General features: G+C 43.5%; 1 protein-coding gene across 3 annotated transcripts in view; it reads left to right on the top strand.

The window, feature by feature from the left end:
• The window catches only part of Nrip1 (nuclear receptor interacting protein 1), an 87,003-nt gene that overhangs the window by 27,119 nt on the left and 38,041 nt on the right, over positions 1 to 21,843 (top strand). For all 3 annotated transcript variants that reach the window (XM_029470240.1, XM_021185511.2, XM_029470238.1), the window contains exon 3: positions 16,253 to 16,372. The gene's annotated coding sequence lies outside the window, so the exon portion shown is untranslated. The remainder of the gene's footprint in view (positions 1 to 16,252; positions 16,373 to 21,843) is intronic.

Raw genomic sequence — 21,843 nt, 5'->3', positions numbered from 1 at the left:
TCATATGTTTGTTTTCTGTTCTTGTTTGTTGGCATTTTATTTTATTTTATTTTATTTTATTTTATTTTGGTGCAAGGTCTCACTATGTATCCTTGACTGGCCAGGTACTTGCTGGCTTGAACTCACAGACATCCACCTGCCTCTGCCTCCTGAGTGCTGGGATTAAAGGCATGTGGCATCAGGGTCAGCCCTATTCTCTATTCCATCAAGGGGACATTTATAACATTGCCAGGAGAAAATGGATTAATGTTAAGAATACCTTGTTTCCTTTTTATCATGTTCTGTAAGCTCGAATCATAACAAAAGCTCAGGTCCCTCGGTGAATGTATTCACCATTTCTTCTAGTTTGATCTAGCACCTTGTTGGACTTGTGTAGTGGAAAATAGTTTTGTGCTAAGGGGTCCTCACCCCACACGTGGAGATTTGGAGCAGTAGGCATTAGTTCCCAGGGCGCATCCTGGTGCTTTGTTCGGCCATGTTGATGAACTCGTCCTGGTTGCAACATGGCCCCTTGCCTGTGCTGTTTGCTTGTTATTCGAGAGAGAAAACAGTTCCCAGTAAACTCAAGGGGCAAAGTCTCATTACCTACTCCTGCTATGACCCTTATGATCAAAGAAAATAATACTTGTCAATCATTGATAACTCCGTGTAGTTGAACTTGAGAAGTCGCCTGATTTTAGAAGCTAGTCGGGGGAGGACACCAGTGTTGCGATTTGTGAAGACTACAGTTTTGTTGATTTCTAGAATCTGTGTTGTATGATCACAAAATACCATCGTGTTTAGGCATGACACTTTTCTAGTGTTTGTTTGTGCTTTGTGGGTAGAGACCTCAAAAGCCAAAGGAGTTGCCGTCATCCCAGAGCGTGCCTGTTGGTGAGACAGGCAAAGCAGTCGAACGTTGTGGTGTCTTCTTAGGTGCTAGATAGAATGCAGCAGGGAGACCTAGCAGAAAACAAGGAAGTTCACGTTGTGTCCCCGAAGGTCTCACCTGCCAGAAGGCTAAGAGATGGAAGTTGGAGATAGAGGTCTCACCTGCCAGAAGGCTAAGAGATGGAAGTTGGAGATAGAGCACGTTGGGCAGGAGTATTCCCGTCAGGAGACCTGTGGCTGCTCTAGGGGAGTGAGGAGTCACATGACAGGAGACTGGAAGGGAAAGGAAGCCCTTAGTCAGACTGCCATGGCTGAGTGACCTGATGCAAAATCTTATTGGGTCATTTTCACAGAAGTGTAAAACCATAAACAAATGCACGGTATACATTTACAAAACAATCCAACGTGAATAATCAAAAGTAAAAGGGAGTATTCTGTGTTAAACAAATGGAAACATGGAAGTAACTTTAGAGCAAAGGATTGAAGCACTAAACGTAGATTTAAGGTCCACTTTTATTCTCATCTTAAAATTACATATTAAATCTATTTATTTGAATCAGTGCCTCAGTTTTGAAGGTACAAAACTTGTAATAGCCATGGTAGATTTTAATATGCAGTACTATCTCAGAACCAATAGGATAGCTCCATTTTGTTTGTTTGTTTGTTTGAAAACATCCTTTCCCTCAGTACCGTGTGTGATGCACTCGGCCTTCCAAACAGTATAAAGGTAATTTGTCTCACCCCAGCTCCCTAGTTGTTGTTTTAGACAGTTTCCTCTGAGGCTGAAACATCCCATCTTACAGGGGAGGTTCTTAGGCAGGCAGGTAAACGGTTCAAATAGCTTCAGGAAGTCCCTAAAACTGACCAGATTCATTGGGCCCCTCCCTGCCATACTAAGCAATAAAGGCTGTGAGTCCCTCCGACAAGCTAAGCTACAAAGAAGGTTCTAAGACCCTGAGAGAAGCAGAAGGCAGCCAAGCTGTCTGGAAGAGGTCAGACGAACTGAGTGTAAGGTCAAAGGACTAGAGAAAGACCATCCCAACCCTCACTTGACCCTAAGACCAGGGCTCAGGAAAGAACACCTCAACCTTGACTGTACACCAAGCACCTGGGCTAAAGGAAAACTACCCTGCCCCTGGCTTGACCTCAAGCACTGAGACTTGGGACTTAGACATTTCCCCACCCCAACGTCTCACATCCCCCTCATGCCCCCACCCCCACACACTCAAGGTTAATGGCTAAACAATGTGTTCTAGAGTAGCATACATTCCTACTAAGCAATGCTCATGCTCCAAAAACTCTAAAAGCCTTCCCCTGCATTCAGCTGCCTGCTGTCTCTCTTCCCACTCAGAGGCAGCCACCCTTCTGTTCTTCTCCCTGATAATACCCCTTGTGTGAGGTGTGTTGTGTGGTGTGACTCTGTGGTATTCCTTGGCTCTCAACTGCCAAGATGCCCTTGCACCAGAAAAACCCTTACACTGAGGCACCTGGAAAGGACACGCTCTACCCAGCTTAGCTGCCTGCGGTCTGCAGTGCTCCAGAGCGTTTGTGAGCTGTCCTCCATGCTGGGGTGGGCCAAAGTCAGAAAGCAGCTGCCTTCAAGTGGTTTCTGCTTTTGTAAGGAACCCCTCCCCCTCACTGCTGTAACCCCAGTAGGACTTACAGTTCACCAGGTTGAACTGTGGTGGTATCCGATTTGGGTTGAGTAGACTGCGTGTCACTAGTTTTGTCACACAACATAATTGGCGACAGAACAGGGAATGGGGGCATGGAAGGACCACAGATGAGTTGGCGAGGAGTGAGTCCTGGCTATGGGGTAGCAAGGCATTCAACCAAGCCAAACAAGGGGAGAGAGCCTTGGGCGAGAGCATCTAAGAATGAAATTCTAACACAGTTCTTTTTTACCTCGTTGTGAATGTTGTATGTTAATGCGTATTGTGCTATCTACGACAGGGATTGTATGTTTCTTGCTGTGTGTAGTGAGATCTGCAAGTGAGGCTGAGCCATCAGGATTAGCAGTGTCTGTGGGAGGAACCCCAGGACATCAGTCTTCATCTATGTGGCATGGGGTGGCATGCCTACTGGATGGGTGGGGCCTACCACATGAATATGAAGCTACCCTGGGAACAGCTAAAGGTTTGGAGGAAATCTTGATGTCTTTAAGCTCAGCACACAAAGGTGGTGTTGTCAACAAACAGCAGCAGAGGTTGCCTGGCCACTGCTGTGTGCAGATGAAATTCATCTGTGGACAAGGTGGCGACCGTGCAGGGACTTGATTGTGTAAAGGAGCAGTTGCAGTAAATAAGGGAGATTCTTTCTGTTGGCCTCTGGTTTGGCAAGTACATTAGACAAACAAGAGGATGCGAGGTGGTAACCACAGTAGACGGTGCCCCTTAAGTAGAAAAGTGGGAGGGGAATCTGTGATCCAGTGTACAGAAACTGGCCTTTACAATGGCTCCATGCGAGAAACTTGGGTAGTCAGGAAATGTTCAACACTTGAACTGCTGGAATTGGAAAAAGACTTAAACAAGCAACAAAAGCTGGTCACAGCCTGACTTGTGAGGCTGTGGGACATGGGAGCAGATGTGGTCATTCAGACTGCTGAAGATGCAGAAAAACTGGGTGATATATACCAACCATCCTTCCTTAAGGCAAAGGCTCAAAACCTGAGACAATACGCATAGAAGCAATCTCTGATGGACTGGCTTATTAAATCCATTAGGGACAGTTGCTTATTTCCATCTGAGGTCCCATAAATGGCAGGGGCTGGGGGGCTATGGTGGGGGATGCTATGAAGGGAACCAGGAATAAGAGAAGCTGTGTTTGAACCCTGATCCACTGGGCCAGATAGAACTGTGGTCCAGGAGGAGTTAAAGAAGGCTGATTCTGCAGGGACCTCCAGTCTGGAAGGGAGCTTAAATGGCTTTGCTGGGTCTGATGGTAGGAAAGGCTTTGGCCAGTCTCAGTAACTTAGACCAGTGTGTAAAGAGTTGGAGAAATGAGTGAGGAGATAAGAAAAGGGTAAAATGGAGAAAGACATATCTTGTCTGAGTTACTGGAAGACAGATTTAACAAGATTTTTGTGGAGCTGGAGTTCCTAAGGAAAGAAATGATAGAAAGCCATTGTGTGTTCTAAGGAGCTGCCGGAAGGCTTGAGAGCCCAACGAACCTTTCATAGAAGACACCTGTTAGAGAGCAATATGGGTGAAAGGGATTAAGCTTGTCCCAGGAGTGGGTACATATCCCCCTGAGTTAGAGGCTACATTTCCCTCCAGCAAGAGGCTGTGCCGGGCGTGGAGATGGTTTGCCCAGCCAGAAACTCCCCCACCAGCCAAGGATGGTGACTGGAAAGCAACAGCATCAGTTACACCCAGGCCAACCCGGGACCACATTGACCCAGGGAGCTAGCAGTTGCAGCTGGGGAGAGCAGGGCATTTTCCTCCTTGGCCATGAGTAGGTTTAAGTGAATTAAAGTCAGACCCTTGAAGCTCATCGTGTGTGAAAAACATGGGGGACCAGGGAGGAGGGGCATCCATGGAAGAGCTGTCGGATATGGAAACCTAATGGCTCAGAGAGAATGAAGGAGAGTTACAGGGAGCTAAGACAACACCTCCCATCCTTGCTGTGTACACACTTGGATCTGTGGAGGAAGCCAGCTGGATGGGACCTTCCTGTGCTATGTGTCTTTGCTATGTTCCACTGTAGTATCAGCTTAGTTGTGAGTCTCTGGAGTCACCTGACACTGCTCTGAACAGATGACAGCAGACTCCGAGAACTTCCCCCTGAGTTTCCCTTGAAATCCAGTATTCGTTATGGGAAGGTAGTTCAGTCCTTTGCTTTGTCTGAACCGTTGTCTTGAAAAGGGTTTTCTCATATAGATGACTTAAGTTGAGCTGAGTGTTTTGCGGACATGGAAAGCCACTCGAGAGACAGCTAGGTGTGATAGTACATCTACCTACCTTATAGTCCTACTGGGGCAAAGCTAATTGAAAAACAAAATGCAAACGATACCTTGATGCGCTTGGAAAAGGACACTCCCAGAAGCCATCTGGTTACTGAATGAAAACTTCTGGCCATGGGTGGGTTACCTACCTCCTGTCAGTTGGTGAGGGCAGTTCCTGAGGCTCCAAACTGTAAAGGATATTGTTATTGCTGTTGCTTATATGTCAAAACAAGACTGTAGCCCTCTTGCCAAAGCCACTACATGTGCATGCTCTGTCTCCAGGACATGAAGAAAGAACTAGAAACTCCCGCCTGGGTGGCTGGCTTTTATAGAGCTAGAATCAGCCATGTAGGCTGCTGGTAGAAGGCTGTCACTAATATTCCTGCTTGGCTATGGACCCTGCATGCTAAGATACCACGTGCCAGGCAGGAAGTACCTGCTTGTGCAATAATGTCTCGGCTATCATGGGTAAGATCACTAGCCTTCTCGTGGAATTTGAGGCCCAATCTACAAGAAGGATGCCACCACGTCTACAACAGTAAGCCAGGATAGAACCCTGGGCCTGGGGAGATTATAGAACCTAGCAGAAAAGAACTTCTCGATGATAAATGTGTGTTCACACCCAGAGATCACTGCGGTTATCAGCCTCAACTCAGAGCCACTGTGAAGCTCCCAAGAACAAGTGACCATTGTTAGGGTGTGATAGCTTCTTTCTTAGTCTATAGTCACCCACTCCCAGGGTCAGCATCAGCAGTAAAAGCTAAGAGTCTCTTTCACAAAAGCAACCTACAAAGAGGACTCAGCCTCAGGGAGAAGAGGACACCTGCCAAGCTAACTGCCTGGAGGAGGGTTAGGTCACCTGAGGTGTGTGTAGTGGCTCCCCAGGAAAAGTTTTGCCACACAGCACTGGAGTAGTTCATAGCCAGCTTGCAGTTAAATGCACATCAAAGCTATCTGAATGAATCAGAGCCATGTGATGTGGTCATGTGATGTGGGAATGAGTGGCTTTGCTTCCCTTTCTTCTGAAGAGGAAGGAGTTAGTCCAAGAAGTCAGGATGCCACACTTATCTGAATGACACCAGGCCAGTAGTGAAGAACTTAAGTGTGTTCAATCCAGGACCTAGAGCATTTCAAAGTGCCTTTCCCTTGCGAGATACTGTGAAAATATTTCAGTAGAAAACTCGATCTAGAACATTATTACAATTCATGATTTAAATTTTTAAAGAATCCTAGATTCCATACAGCAGTTTTCTTAAGCAATATTCCCCACTTCTGAAGCTGCGTCATTGGACGATTTTAATCACCTTTGAGCTAAAAGCAGTATATAAGCAATATAAGGGATTCTGTGTTGGGCAAGTCCTTTGCATTGAAGGGTGAGTTGGGCTTTTCTTCTGACCCTTTTGCTAATCGTGACAGATCTCGGCCTGTTGGCCTTTACCCTCAATTGGTGAGAAAAGCCTATGACAACCCTGAAGCACTTGGGGCGCACTGGGTGACTCCCACCACCATCTCCAGAGCCACAAGCCAGCAGGCCTTAGGATTGTTTGTTTGAGACCTTGGTGACTGCTGATGAGTTAGCCTCATTCTTAGATTAGGCAAGCTATAAGCATTTACCTGCAAGTCTGCTTTCACTTTTTTTTTTTTTTTTTGTGAATGTGTGCATCTTTTAATATGCTCCTTTACTTTTATTTATTTGTTGTTAATTAAGGGGGAGGGAACCTACCTCCGTGCATCTGTGAGCATTTCTGAGATGCATACCCCCAACAGCTTCTTATCACAGTAGAGTTGACCCATTGACCCCAGCAGAGTGGCTCATTTATTTTCATTATGTCTCACTTACTGGAAATGGGGCTGCACTTGAGCACCCCCTGTCTGAGGGGCTTCATACTTCAGAAGTTTCTGCTGTTCTTGAATACTTGCATGAGATTTACCAGGCTCATAACCAAACTATCCGAAGCTCTAAAATACTCTTAAAACCTGAAGCTTTCTGATATCATACCAGAGACTTTAGACATTTTAGGTTTGGAGTATTTTGCAATTCAGATTTTCACATGAAGGCTGCCCATCTACAGTTACATTGTGAGACACAGTATTGGAATGATATACCAAGAATTGCCCCCCTCCTGCAAAGAGAACACCACTCCTGTGACACTTCTATCAACCAGCGCCCATCCCTACCCACACAGCTTCATTCTTACCGTTGTTTGCAACCCTGGACCACTTTGGAATTTTATGTTAGTCCCTTATGTTGTTCTTAATAGTGCTGCTTTTCCCACCTGGATACTTAAATTCTGCGTTAGTTAATTTTATGCTTTTGTTACATCTTGTGAAATCGTAGTATTTTGAACATAGTCTCCCGAGACTTGTTCTTTTGAATTCATTGTGGGTTTTAGGAAATCATTTATACTGCTGTATTTACAGTCCATTTATTCTCTCTGCTGGATAATATTACGTCGTGTGAACTTATTCATTCCTTTGTTGGTTGATATGTGGGTGCTTTTGGTTGCTTGTTTCAGTTAGGTTTGGTATTCGTTACTTTCCTGTGGCTGAGAGAAAATACCTAGACCATCATGATCAACTTATGCAAGAGTTTATTTTGGCTTGTGGTGGTTTCCAAGGTTAGAGTCCATTGTGGGAAGGGAAGACATAGCAGCCGGTGGCGGGAGCAGGAAGCTGGCAGATTACATCTTTCATGTATACCAGGAAACAGGGAGAGGGAGAGCACAGGAAGTGGGATGAGGCTGGGAATCCTCCAAGCCCGCCCCAGTGATGGACTTCCTTCAGCAAGCCTGAAACCACCTAAAGGTTCATAACCGCCCTTACAGTGTCAACAACTGGGACCCAGGTGTGCAGTTATGTGAGTCTCTGTAAGACATCACTCATCAAGACCGCAGCAGCTATATCTGTGCTGACATATTCAGACACACATATAATAGACACTTCTAGTCATATATATGTAACAGCTGTTACAAAGCACTGGTGGAGTCAGCATTGCTGTTAAGGGTTTTCAGCAGCTAAGACTCTAGAATACATACCCGAAAGAGAAGTGTAGGCAGGATCAGAAGCTGTCATTCAGCAACAGCGGTGCCAAATCTTGTCACTGTCAGGGGACCAGGGGCAGGTGTGTGTGTGGGTCGATGGAGAGAGAGGCATCCTAAGCTGCCGAGAGAGACCCACACAGAGACAGACTGTGTTCTGGGAGGTAGCTTCCTTTTGCTCTTCTGTGCTTTCTAATGAGATGCTGTCTTACATCACTGTTCACTATTGTTGTATTCTTCCATGGAGTGTGTGTACATGGGTGCAGCCTGCAGCTCAGTTGGCATAGTGTTTGCTCAGCATGGACAGGGTCCTGAGTTCAAGCCTTCCTTAACTCTACAAATAATAGTAATGTGTTCGGCTACCGTCTCTGCATCTTAAACTCTTTCGAATAAAATTTACTTACTAATGAATGGAAGGTTTTAATGTTGATGAAACTGACTTCATTAGCTTTCTAGTTACTTCTTTCTACATCTCAAGAAGCCTTCCCTGTCTTTTCATGTTTTCTTTCTCTCTCTCCTCCTTTGTCTCTGGGAGGAGACAAAGTCAACCTTGAACCTCCTATGTAGCTGAGGGTGGCCTTAATTCCCCATCTTCCTGCCTCAGGCTTGGGGTTCACAATCTCTTTATTGTTTGTAAAAAATATTAGACCCCTCCCTTCATCTGTGAAACTTTAATTCCTTGTATTCTGACAATAGATAACTGGTTATTTATTTCAGGACGCAGAATGGCGCTGGGACCTACAGCGCAGCTTGTGTTGCCTGTGATGGCTCTTACCCATGTGTCAGTAGTCTGTTGTTTCCAGAGCTCGATGACTTCACAGCTTAACTTTCAGAGCTCCATAGTGAGTGAGCCCTAGTGTTTGACAGAGCAAGACTCCTCTTGGAGTCTCTGTGGACTGATGGAGTAATGCCATTGGTTGTTTCAGATCTGTTTAGTCCCTTTATAGAGTCTTTTGAAATTAGATTGACATCGTGTGGAATGTATTGATCTGGTTTGAGAAGAATGGTTTTCTTCCATTGTGGCTTCCTGAACATAGCAAGTTAGGTTGTTTAGTTTGTCCCAACAGTGTCTCCAATGTTCTTGCCATAGACATGAGGGGATTGCGGTTACAACTTACTTATATTCTTTAAGTATATTTTGTTGTTGAGTGTTTCCATGTCAGTTTCTGGGTTTGTTTTTTTTCTATACACATGTGCTTTGTGTTGACTGGCTATTTTCAGTAAGTGATAAAATTGAAATGTTTGTAGAAAGCAGCACAGCATTCTTCATTCTTTTTTATGGTTGAATAATATTCCACTGGTCTGGTTTAACATGTTATTTACCATTTGGAAAATGGACGGTGATAGTACCCTGGGAATTCGTGTGTAGACCAAGTTAGCATGTCCTGTCTCGATAGACCTAGGAATAGAATCTCTCCGTGGTATAGCAGCTGTTAATTTTTAAAGAACTATTTAACTCTTTTCATGGCTTTTATGCAGTAGACTACATTCCCCTGTGGTGTGAGAGGGAGAAGGAATAGCCTGTGCCGAATAGCTCGTTTCAGGCTCGTTCTGAGTTCTCCAGGGACACATGTTATGTTTATCTTAGATTGTGTTTTTTCTTTAACTAGTGGAAATGAGAAAAGCTTGATTTCTTTTTGCATGAGATTACTTTTAAGACAGTTTCATTTTCCAAACACTGTTGTGTGTTTTCTGAAGTCTCTGCTCCAGCGAGACCTGTCATTAAAACACCACCTACTTCACACACTGGCAAGATTGAGTTGGAGGATTCAAATACATTTTCCAGATGTCAGTCATGGCAGCTGTCTTTTTTTTTTTTTAGAAGATGGTGATCTCACCTGCCTCCCCTGCTCACTTACAGTGCTGTCCCTTCTCTGTCCAGGAGTTGGTCTGCTTTTCTCGCCACAATTCCACTCTTCTAGCTGTCCCCTCCACCTGGGATACGGCTGCACAACGTGGGGCTTCTTCTGCCTCACTGATCCTTAGGCTCTGAGCCTTGGTCTGCAGTCACAGTGGCTTCCCTTTGTTTGTGTTTTGTTTCTGGTTACCACTTCACACTTATCTGTCCATCACTGCACGACTGTTTGCTTTGCTTACCGTCTTGGCTACGAGGATTGATACCGATCTCATTTGCATGCACGTTTCGGACTTGTATTGGTTTCTCTTCCTTAAATAACCGTGTGTGAAACTGTTGCAACATTGTGAAAGTATGCACACATGTAACTGTACGAAGCTTTCTGCTCTTTCCCAAAGTGGCTAGACACCCCCCACCCCTTTTGTTCTCATTTGGAGTGGAGGAGTCTGATGATCACTTTGTGTGTTTGTGTGTGTGAGAGAGAGAGAGAGAGAGAGAGAGAGAGAGAGAGAGAGAGAGAGAGAGAGAGAAATTGACGCTAGTTATATAGGACCTTCTGGGAAGAGAGAAATTCAGTTGAGCAAATGTCTCTACAAGTTAGGCCTGTAGGCAAGCTGGGGTGTGGGATGGGGTGGGGTTTTGGGTGGGTAGGTGGGTGAGTGAGGGGGTAGGGGAATGAGAGGAGTGAGGGGGGGTGGAGTTTCTTCTTTAATGATGGGTATGGGAGGGCCTAGCCCACTGTGGGCAGTGCCACCCCTGAGTAGGTGGCCCTGGATTGGAAAGCAAGCTGAGAAAGTCAGGAGGAGCAGGCCAGTAAGCAGCATTCCTCCATTGCCTCTGCTTCAGTTGCTGCTCGAGTTGTTGACCTGACTTCTCATTTATGGACCCTTAAGAGGTAAGGTGAAGTAAACCTTCTTCTCCCCAGTGTGGTTTTCTTTTGTTGGGGTTTAATCACGGCCACAGAAAGTGAATTAGTGCAACCAGATCCACCCACCATCATTTCCAACTGACGATTTGTTTCCAGTGAAAAATGGTAGGTCTTGTAGTGTTGGTGGGGTGGTCTTTGTCACTTCATCGAGAGTTCTAATGAGGAATTATGACAGTCACTATATTGTGTGCTGGTTAAGTCTTATTCTTTGAAGAACTTTTCAGTCCTTGTTCAGTTTACTAATTTTTATTTGATTAGATTATCTCACTCTTGACTTCTAAGGAGTTGAATACATTCCAGATGATTTTTTTTTTAATCATTTTTGGGCTGCAGACATTTTCTCCCACTCTGGTGTTGGCTTTTCAGATAACTGATATCATTTGGAGGCTTTCCTGAGGGTCAGTGGTTCAGTTTTTATGGGTTGTGCTTCTCCGGCTTTACACTGGCATCTTTCTCAAGCCAAAATTCTCTCGTTCTTCTTCTAGAAGTTTGGTTCTTTATGTTGCTTCAAACAGTGGTTCGTCCAGATAATTAGTTTAACAGGTAGTAAACTAAACCATGATACGTATTTTTATTTACTCACGTGTTCTTAGGATTTTATGACCATTACCCAACAAGATTGTACTTTCTCTCTTGAGTGTCTATGGAATCTTCCTTAAAACATAAACAGACACTGGGTCTGAAAGTCTCTTCTGCTGTTCCCTTTTCCCTTCTGCTGTGTAGCTCTTGCTTTGCAAAGCACTACACGTGGCATTTGGTTTTGGTTACTGTCTCCCTCTTATCCCTTCATTGATGGGTGGCTGCTTTGGTGATAATCTTGGCTAAAAGGATTGATACCGATCCCATTTGTGTAAAATTTTTGGACATGCTTTGGTTTCTCCTTCAATAGCTATGTGTGAAACTGTTGTGATGTTGTATATTGTAGATGCATCTAACTGTCTGAGATTACCCAGCTCTTTCCCTGAGAGGCTAGGCCTCATGTTCTAATCAGAAACATGGGAATGCCTTGTTCTCACAATAGCTTTAGAGTAGCTTTGGGTATTAGGTGTTTTTATTTTTTTTTAATTGGATATTTTCTTTATTTACATCTCACATGTTAACCTCTTTCCCACCCCACCCCCCATAGAAACCCCCTATCCCATCACCCTTCCCCCTGTTTCCATGAGGGTACTCCCCCACTTACACCACCCACTCCCGCCTCCCCACCCTGGCATTCCCCTACACTGGGACATTGAGCCTTCACAGGACCATAGGCTTCTCCTCCCATTGAGGTCCAACAAGGCCATCCTCTGCAACATATGCAGCTGGAGCCATGGGAGCCACCATGTGTACTCCTTGATTGGTGGTTTAGTTCCTGGGAGCTCTGGGGGGTTCTGGTTAGTTGATATTATTATTCTTCCTATGGGATTGCAAACCCCATCAGGTCCTTCAGTCCTTCCCCTAACTCCTCCACTGGGGACCCCATGCTCAGTCCAATGGATGTCTGTGAGCATCAGCCTCTGTATTTGTCAGACTCTGGCAGAGCCTCTCAGGAGACAGCAATATCAGACTCCTGTCAGCATGCACTTCTTGGCATTCACAATAGTGTCTGGGTTTGGTTACTGTGTATGGGATGGATCCCCAGGTAGGGCAGTCTCTGGATGGCCTTTTCTACAGTCTCTGCTCCACATTTTGTCCCTGTATTTTCTCCTGTGTCTCTTAGAGTTCACCATATTTAAAAAGATTTCTTTAATGTGTGCTTGTGCAGGTATGTGCCCAGGAGCACAGGTGCCAAGAGAAGCCAGAAAGGGGTGTTGAATCCCCTGGGGCCATGGTTCTCAACCTGCCTAATGCCGCAATGTGCTGACCCCCAACCATGACATTATCTTTGTTGCTACTTCATAACTGTAGTTTCACTATTGTTATGAATCGTGATGTAAATATCTGTGGTTTCCAGTGGTCTTGGGTGACCCCTGTGAAAGGGTTCTTTTGTTCTGGGTCTTGCCATCTGTCAAACTTTTGTAAACCTTTTTCTTAATCTTAAGAGATATGTGGTAGATGTCATACAATATTACACTGCCTACAGACCAAGAGGATTTTTTTCCTAAAAATGTATTTATTTATTTGCTCACTTAGGATATTGTTTTAAAAAGTATTCCTATGTATGGGTGCACACCTGCATGTATTTCTAGGCACCTGCATGTAAGAGGGTTGAGTGCCCGTGGAGAAAACACAGTGTCTGATTTGAAGATGGAGTTAGAGATGATTGAAAGCCACTGAATGGGTACTGGGAATCTAACTCAGATCCTTTGGAAGAGGAGGCTCTCTTGCCCTCCGAGTCACCTCTTTAGCACCCCAGTAAGGTTGACTTTAACTTGCCCCAAGCTATGTGTTTTCATATTTATCACTTGGGCTTTGCATTCAGCTGATGATGTTTCAGCATCCTAGGCAGCCAGGCCTGCCATCTTTAACCACTCGTGTGATGTGAACTGCGTTTACACCAGCAAGGAAGGGTGGTTTTACCTGGGAAACAAACTGCAACATGCATTAGTAATAGGATGGAGGTCAAACCCGCATGATGGCCGGAGCTGTAGCAAGACCAAGTTGGTGATATCCAGCACAGGGGCAAAGCCAGTGACCAAGCGCAAAGCTGAGGGTGGCTAGGCAGGCCAGTCAGTATCACACTTGCTAGTGAATAGCGGGGTTTCCTCAGAAGCCTGTCCTGTTGTCCCCTGTACCTGTTCAAAACATGTCTGACACATTGAGTCATTGACTTGTGCCTGAGACTAACTTAAACATTTCCTTACGTAAAGAACTTTGTAAATGATCATCTGAGAAAGTTGCTGCTCTGTGTTAACCTTTGTTATGATTAAATATCTATACTTTTCCCCGTGTTCATACACAGTTCAGCAACACTGGTGCGGGTAGCCATCAAAATGAGTCGCTCTGGAATGTAGCAAGTGTCCACAGAGATGTAGACTTGATTTTGCCTCCTTCATGGAATAGACAGACTTCATCTGCTTCAGTGTTTTGTTTGGTTTTCCAATATGTATGTGATTTGAGAGGCCCAGAGATGGATATTACTCCGGAAGGAAGGGTGACTATTAATATTTCAGATCATTTCCAAGGCTTGGAGTTAAATGTTACCAGATTTTGGTTGCTTCTTTTTTTTCTTTTGTTTTTGTTTCTTTTTCTGAGACAGGTCTCCCTACACAGACCAGGCTGGCCTTGACCTTACAGAGATCTGCCTGTCCACCCCTGACCCCACAGAGTGATTTCTTCTTTAGCTTCCTTTACCTTTGTGACTTGGGGTAGCTTAAATTCGGTTTTCTCATCCATCAAATGGAAATGATAACCGTTGGCTTATAGGGTTCTTTTATATTGCATGCACGCAGAAGGTTTCATGTTGTGCCAGACTCTGATAACTGTCCTTGCAGTGTGAGCAAGAGTGTTGTTGCGAAGGCTCCTATACTTCGCCTGCGTCAGCAGGCAGGGACCAACCATTTAATAAGTTACGTTGCAAATCCCCCCTTTCCCTCTAGTCAAGAGCAGGTAGTGTTCTTCATAGAGCATCCCTGTTTGTAAAGTCCCACCCGTGCCGCCTTCTTCAGCAGTCAGATCCTGCTCTTCTTCTGGGTTTAAAGACCAAGTAATGGTATCTCTCAAGAAGAGAAGAAATGCAATGACACTGAAAGACTAGTGGGATGTCGGTGGTTTGATTATTTGTCAACCAAGTCAAGGCCGACTTATTGGGAGTAGTTTCCAAGGCTAGGAATTAGGTATAGAGAATCCCTCAAGGTCTCTGTTATAGTCTAATAAATAGAATTGCGAATGTGGTTGTTTTAAAGATCACTTGTGAATAACTTCCTCCCATACATAGTCAGGAAAAGTCATTAGCCCTCCAGCCCCTTACTTTACTGAAAACTCCTGTCGGAATTTAGTGGCAAGGTCTGATTTGACTCCATAATATAAAATTTGGGAGCCTCCTCTGAGTCCCACCCCACCTCCCCCACTTTACTGAGAATGCCTGTCAAAATTTATTGGCAAGATCGGATTTGATTCCACAATATAGAATTTGGGAGCCTCCTCCGAGTCTGATGTTCCTGTGTAACCTCACTACAAAGGTTAAGCTAATAAAGTGCTCTATATCTGGGAAAGCATGCAGCTTAATGATGGCTTCTGGTTTGTTCCGGTTTACCCAGCCCTCCCTACTTAGTAGGTCACTGGTGGAGTTGAATGGCAGCAGAGCCACCTCTGACTTGGGAAACCTCTTAGAGGCCTTCCTTTGTACCTGTACTAAGCAGGTCCACTTCTTCCTGGTTGTTGTTTTCAGCTTTCATTTGTTAGCAATACCCGTTCATTGAAGAAAATTACAAAATATTTATCAGCAGAAAGTAAAAAAATAATTATGTTTCAATGCAGAAAGGATGCCATTACTTTGTATGGGTTTAATGCAAATGTATTTGTGTTAAACGTAGGGTTGTTTCTTTAATTCTTAATATATATCACTCAGTAGAACTCAGTTTTCTTATATAAGACTTTGTATATGATGCTGTATCGTGTATATACTATCTCATGGTGTAAAAGATTGTTGTTTGGCTACATTTAGGCTTTTCTATTTCAATATACATTAGCTATTTCTGGTTTTTTTTTGATGTTAGAAATAATACGTATTATAAATTTTTATTTTTGCTATTTACTTCTACCTCCTTCCAGATGTTCTTTGTTTTCTTAGAAGATGAGAAAAGTCTTAGGATTGGGATTGCAACGTGAAGGGGCATAAACCGGGTTTTGTGGCCTTTCAAGCCATTATGAAAGCAGTGCCACCTTCCACTGTAGCACCTGTTTGAATTCCTGCCTTGTGTCTGCCCCTTCCCCAGGGAATCCCATTGGATGATTTTTTTTTTCCTCCCATAGTAGATTAATTTGCATCGCCTAGGAGTGTATGTAAAATGGGATTACACTCAGTGTTTTTGTTTTTGTTTAGTTTCTTGTACAGGATGATTTCTATGTTCATTACTATTGTATCAATAACACAGTAGTGCCAGGCTCTGTGGGTGTGTGGACTTGCCGTAGTTTACCTCAGCTGGTCCACGTGGTTTGTTTCTTGTCTTTTCTCTGGTTTGAGGGTTTTGAGGGCTGTTAACATCAAAACTGGTTCTAGCTTTTCTCTCCTGTCCTTACAGGAATGAACGTAAGATGGCTGATGCTTATTGTGTTGGGAAGGTTAAACTGTTGCTATTTTGAAGCTGAAGAAATTTAATATGAGAGAAACTACAGTTGTTTTTCTTGTTTCCTTTTTTTGGGTGAAGTCTTTAGGGGTACATGGAATTTTGGGGTGAACGCTATCAATGTAGGTTGACAGGCACTTGATAGCGACAACACTCCCTTTTCATGGTTTGCTTTGGCATAGCATCTTCTCATAATTAAGCAAATGTATTATTTCCACAGCAAGGACCTCCTGCATTCTTTTAATAAACTAATAGACATAAACAGTTCCTATTTACCTGTCAAATGACTCCTTCTGTATTGAATTTGAGCAAGGAAAGATTCTGAGATAAATGTATTGACTGTTACAAAATAGTGTTCCTAAGTCTGCTTTGCAATGGTTGCCAAACTGTCCGTTTCCGGTTCTTAAGGTGCGCAGTTGACTGAGGAGGCCGGGAGAATCTGAAGACTCCGATGACATCAGAGTTGATTTTTCAACAGCCTTCTCAGCTTCCTTTCCCACATAGCAGAGGCTCAGGCCGAGGCAGACGGTGAGAAACCCTTTCCCTTTTCTCTTTGGCTTCATCCTCGTTGGCTTTAATCTGTTTTAGACCGTCCTTTCTTGGTTGTAAATTAGCTTACAGTTACTAGATACCTATTCTGTATTTTATCTATACGAATTATCTCTTTAGGCAGTGCAGTTAAGAAAACACGTAAGGTCCTATCTAAGGACTTGACAGTGAAGAATCAGATCAATGTAAGCAAACGGTGAAAGAGATTAAGTCCCAGAAGAAAGGCCAAAACAATCAAAATTCTCAAGAGTAGAATCAGGAGGATTCTTTCTGGAGTGATGGGCTGAGAAAAGAAAACAGTGCTACTGTAGATAATTTGGTTTTACCCAAACTCGTGGAGGTTGTAAAGCCGGTATCTCCATAGCAATCCAATTCAGGTACAAAGTTAGTTCTTCTTTGGAGAAGAAAACAGAAATGTTTAGTTACTGTGGGTATGGCTTCATAGATGGGAGTTGTATAAATTCTACAAAGCATTTTTGAGAAATGATCAAATATTTGGTTTGAGTTTTAAAAAATAAAATAAAATAAAATGAAATGAAATAAAAAGGGATGGGTGAATTGTAAGTTCTGATTGAATCTACCCAACTGTATTTCTAGTATAAATGCTGCCTCAGACCTTTATTCCTGGGCTGTAGCAGCCTGTACAAGCTGGGGGAGAACAGAATGTGTTGTGCTTGTAAGTTCTTGGGACAAGTTCGCTTTCAGGCCAGAAACCTGGAAACTCTGGTGCGAAAAAGCAGCGCTCGTACCCTAAGCTCACCATATGAGGCTGCGGAAAGGGATGGTAATTTTGAGTCAACTCCTAGTCCGAAAAGGAAGCAGTGAGCTTAGCTTAATTGTTTTCCTTAATGGTTATATTTTCTTGTTGTCTCACAAAGAAAAATCCTTAAAGAAAGCGTTCTGTTTTCGAAAGTGCCTAAAAGCAGCAGTAGTGAGGACAGAAGGTGTACTGAGTTTGTTGGTTGCCAACACCCTTGCTTTACTGAGTCACAAGAAGGTGAGTTGCAGTCACTTCAGTTGAACAGGTGACACCGATGGTGAGCAGATAAAGAACACAGCCACTTGAAGTTTGTAGCAAGGCAGCACATTGAGCTGCTGTGGTGGCCCTGCAGGTCCGTCCTGAGACCCTAAGAAGGGACAGTGCTGAATTCCAGGCCCGCCTGGGCCACCTGGTACTAGTGAGACAGTCTAGCTCGAGAAAAGAGGCAGGGGAGGGAAAACTATCGGTGTAGATTTTCCTTCTGAGGAACTAAGAATATTTAGAATGGAGGGCAACTTTTGAAATACAAAAATTAATCAGAGGATGATTTATTTATTTATTTTTGATGTTTTTCCATATACATAACATGATTCGAGATTTTTAAGGTGAATTTATCTGGCTTTTATTTTATAAAATGTGTTTATTGTTATTGGGGCTGGAGCTTCGGTGTTTAATCCTAACATTGTATAAAACCAGGCCTGGTGGCACCGGCCTCTAACACCAGCACTCAGTATCACCCTTGCTTACTTACATAGTAAGTTTCAAGGCAGCCTGAAATACATGAGGCCCGGTGTGTGTGTGTGTGTGTGTGTGTGTGTGTGTGTAGGTGTAGGTATTTTCCTAAGGAATATGTGGTAAACAGTGTTTGACAAGTTGAAGTTATTTATAATAAGTCTTCTTTATCATAGTTTGTTACACAACCACACTAAAGAAACCAGTGTTAAACTTTTTAGGATGGTAATGTTTTTTGAATGAAGAAGAGGATTGAAGAAGCAATTAGATTATTAAATATTGAAAGCAATATAAAACATGGAACACATAGGAAACTCTTAATGTCCTGTACTGGTTTTTCCATACGTGTGAGCTCAGGTCTTTCAAGAAACAAGTCCTTCTATATAGTAACTAACAAAAGAAATTTACTCTTAAGGTGGATTGTACAGGACCCCCAACCCTGCTCACTTTCTTTGTGCAGTATTCATTAGTTTATTTTTATAAAAAGATGATTAAATAAAATTGATAATTGACTGAGTCATTTTAGCTTAAATATATGACCGTAATAATTTTCCACAGAAGGAAATGCTCTCTGTGATATGCCTTTTCACTAGAAAATTTTGCATATTAATGTGGTTTTTTTTCCTAGTCCGATTAGATTATAGATAACTTTCAGCAAGTGTTTTGAGTATTCAACTTTAATGTCAGAGAAAGAAATTTCTGAAAAACATGAAAATGGCCAGAGATTTAGTTGGTTCAGAGAGATGGGATGCCAGGTTGGTAAGGTCAGTGGAAAAAAAAAACAAAGCATGCAAATGTCTTCCCAAAACGTTCTAATTTAGAAATTAGCCCTTCTGGGGCTGGTCATTCCTCAGCATGTAAGGATGTGGTCTCCCACTCCTGAGTTCAAGCTATAGACGCACATTAAGCTCGGTGGTTCTACAGCACACACAAACTGGCACGCCAGGGCTACACAGAGAAACCCTGTCCTGAAAAAAAAAGAAAAGAAAAGAAACACTACCAAAAGACTAGTACTCCTTCAGACCAGAGGCCTCCACTGTGTGCCTCATATCATGTATAGTACAGAATTTCCTAGGTACAGTATGCCACAGTCTATGTTAGCTATAGTAAGAGCTTAGCAATAATAACCAATGATAAGACAATATAGAAATAAGGTATAAAAAAATCTTTTGTGGAGTTGTCTTTATCTCGAAGCATCTTACACTGTGTTGACTATTCTGAGCCAAGACGACTTAAACCGGAAAGCAAAGTCTTAGCCACATAGAGCCAATGCAGTGTCCTTTGCTTAGCATATAATAGTGTGTGGATGCATTTAAACTTCTACACCATGGGTGCAGGAACGTGGTGCAGGCAAACCCCAGATCAGTCCATTTAATTGGAATTAATTGCCATAAGTCAGTTTGGCTGCCACCCTCGGAGCTTCTCTGGCTATGGACAACCCTGGTAAGGAGATCGAGAACCTTGGCTTAGAAGAAGTGTTGTTAATTTCCAACATTGCTTCCATCTAGTTATAATTCCCTTCCTCACGGCCAGCCATCTTATTTCAGAGGCTAAGCCTGCAGCTTTTACCGAGGTCCTTGTCCCAAATATCTCAGCCACCACATTTCCCCCCAACTCAACGGACTTGTGTTGTTTTTCTAGTCATTTTATGCTTGAGTGACTCTCAGAGCTTAACAATCATAGGAAAACAACAAGCCTTTCTTAATTAATCCGGAGTTATCATTACAGTGGGAAAAGCATAATTAACATTTCTTCTCTAAATTTGATATCTGTAAAGAATGGCCTTCCCTTGACTCTTCTGAATAATTAATATGACTAACGTCATTTGGGAGGGAAATCCCTACTCTTCTAGACTTCTGGATGCGCTTGGAATTTTTGCTGTTCTGTGATAGGTTCAAGTGACGTAAATTAAACAATGAAAAACTCTGGGGAACCAGCCTCAAGCCCACCCGTTTGCTGAGGTTGTGGTCTATTTCCATTTGGGTGGCTAACTTGATCTTGAATCTCTGCACTCTTGGCCATCCCAACTTGACATGTTTCTAACAGTAAAGCTTTTGATGTGGGTAGCAAACCTTCCCTGTCTGGAATCAGGCATCTGTCTCATGTTCTAACCCCATTGGTCCCTTTGTAATCTCACCTGGTTCCTGGTTCGTGGGGTGATCTGAGTAACGTGGTGAGAAGTCTCAGTTCGTGTCTTGCCATTGGTCCTACCCTTCTTGCCACACCTAGATGTTCTCCACACGGGTGCTTTTAGTGTGTGCATGATGAAGCTCTGCTTTCCCTTCTGTTCCCTGTCCATTTCAGCGCTGTAGTAAGCTCTGTAGCTTTTCAAAGGCTTCTGTCCTGTCAGGGTAGTCATTAAGCAAAAGGCATTCAGAGCCTATGTCCCAATCTTTCACCAGACTCAAGGATAGCCATATGAGTGCCACAGCCTGAGAAAGTTCCTAATTCCTGGCAAATTCTGTATTTAAGGGAGGTAACAATGTTTCTAGAATGTGTTATGTCATGTGCATGCATCTCTTGTTCTCCTGGTCCTTCCCCTCCCTAAACTGTTCTAGTTGGCAAAGCACTAGATTGTCCCTTCTGCCAGTTCCCATGCCACGTTTCGGTTCCGCTCTTTCTTCTCAGAGCTTTCTTATTTGCTTCATGGCTTTGTTTAACTCTGATCTCAGTGTGTTGTTGATTGGAAAGCTTGTACAACCGGTTCAGGAGGGTTTGCCATTGATTATCCTTGTAGCCTAGGTTCTTACCACACTGCACCTTCCTTATCAGCGTTTGTTTGTGGATGTTGCTAATGGTATGGGAAGCGTGCAACCGATGCTGACTGCAAAGATGGGAAATGTTTTAAGTCCTCCTTCGCCTTCTACTCATTTACAACTAACATCCTTTTCTTTCCTCAACTGGATCGAGGGGAAATTTTGACACAGGGGATTTCTTTCTCCCCCCTTTCTTCTTTCTTACTTTGTTTTGTTTTCCGTGATTTGAGAGGTTGGATCTCTCTAAGGATTTGTGCACTGTAGGCAAGGGCTCTACCACTGAGCCACACCCCTAGCTGAGAGAGAGCATTATTCTTCTGGCATACTTACAAGTGGACAGCCTGGAAGCTAGAAAACATGTCCTTTGTTTGACGGGAGTCAAGATGTTGCTTCTTGGCTTTTACCCTACTGTGTCATCTGTGGTTCCGAAGCCTCTCAGGGTCACTTCCTATCCCTAATCTGTTGAGGGTCCAGGTGAGTTTTCTTCTAGGTCAGCTGTAGCACCTGTCATGTACCATATGAGAAATTTGAACTGAGAAGATTTTTGTAAGGAAAAAGTATCCTAAGATGCACTTCAATAGCCATTAAAACATTGGCATGTGGCTTCTGAATGGCACCGCTCACACGTTAGAAAGACACCCCAAAACCACATTTGTTTTGTATCATGAAAGTCGTCTTGATCTCTTGTGCATCACTCGCTCATACTCAGAGACTGCTGTTATTAGAATTCACATTGCCAGCCAGAATGTTCTATGCATTCCTCCTAATGTCACCTAACTTGTGTTTCGTACATTTGTCTGATTTCTTCTCAACTTCTACAGAGTTCATCATGGTACCCACTCATCTATTAATGTCTAGACGTAGAATGTCCTGGAACCTATTGCCAGTGTCAGCTTGGCAGTCATAAGCCAGAGATGCTTACTCAAGAAGTCATTTTATTTGTGGATACTCATAAGGTCATTCCTAGCCATGCACTGTCATTAACCCTGGCTTTCAAGAGCAGTCCCTTTTTATGACTGGTGACACTCCACGCCCTTCTCCTTTAGAAATCTCACTGTTGAGATTGTGGAAGCGTTCTCATTAATGCAGTCTTAGGATGACGTCCATGTCTTCTTTTGGGACAATGGTAGGCTCCCCTTCAAGTGTTTCACTGTCCTCTCCTCTCCTCTCCTCTCCTCTCCTCTCCTCTCCTCTCCTCTCCT

Source organism: Mus caroli, chromosome 16, assembly GCF_900094665.2.
Source record: "Mus caroli chromosome 16, CAROLI_EIJ_v1.1, whole genome shotgun sequence".
Classification (NCBI taxonomy): domain Eukaryota; kingdom Metazoa; phylum Chordata; class Mammalia; order Rodentia; family Muridae; genus Mus; species Mus caroli.
Note: the sequence above shows the minus strand (reverse complement) of the source record. Positions and strands in the feature narration are given on the sequence as shown.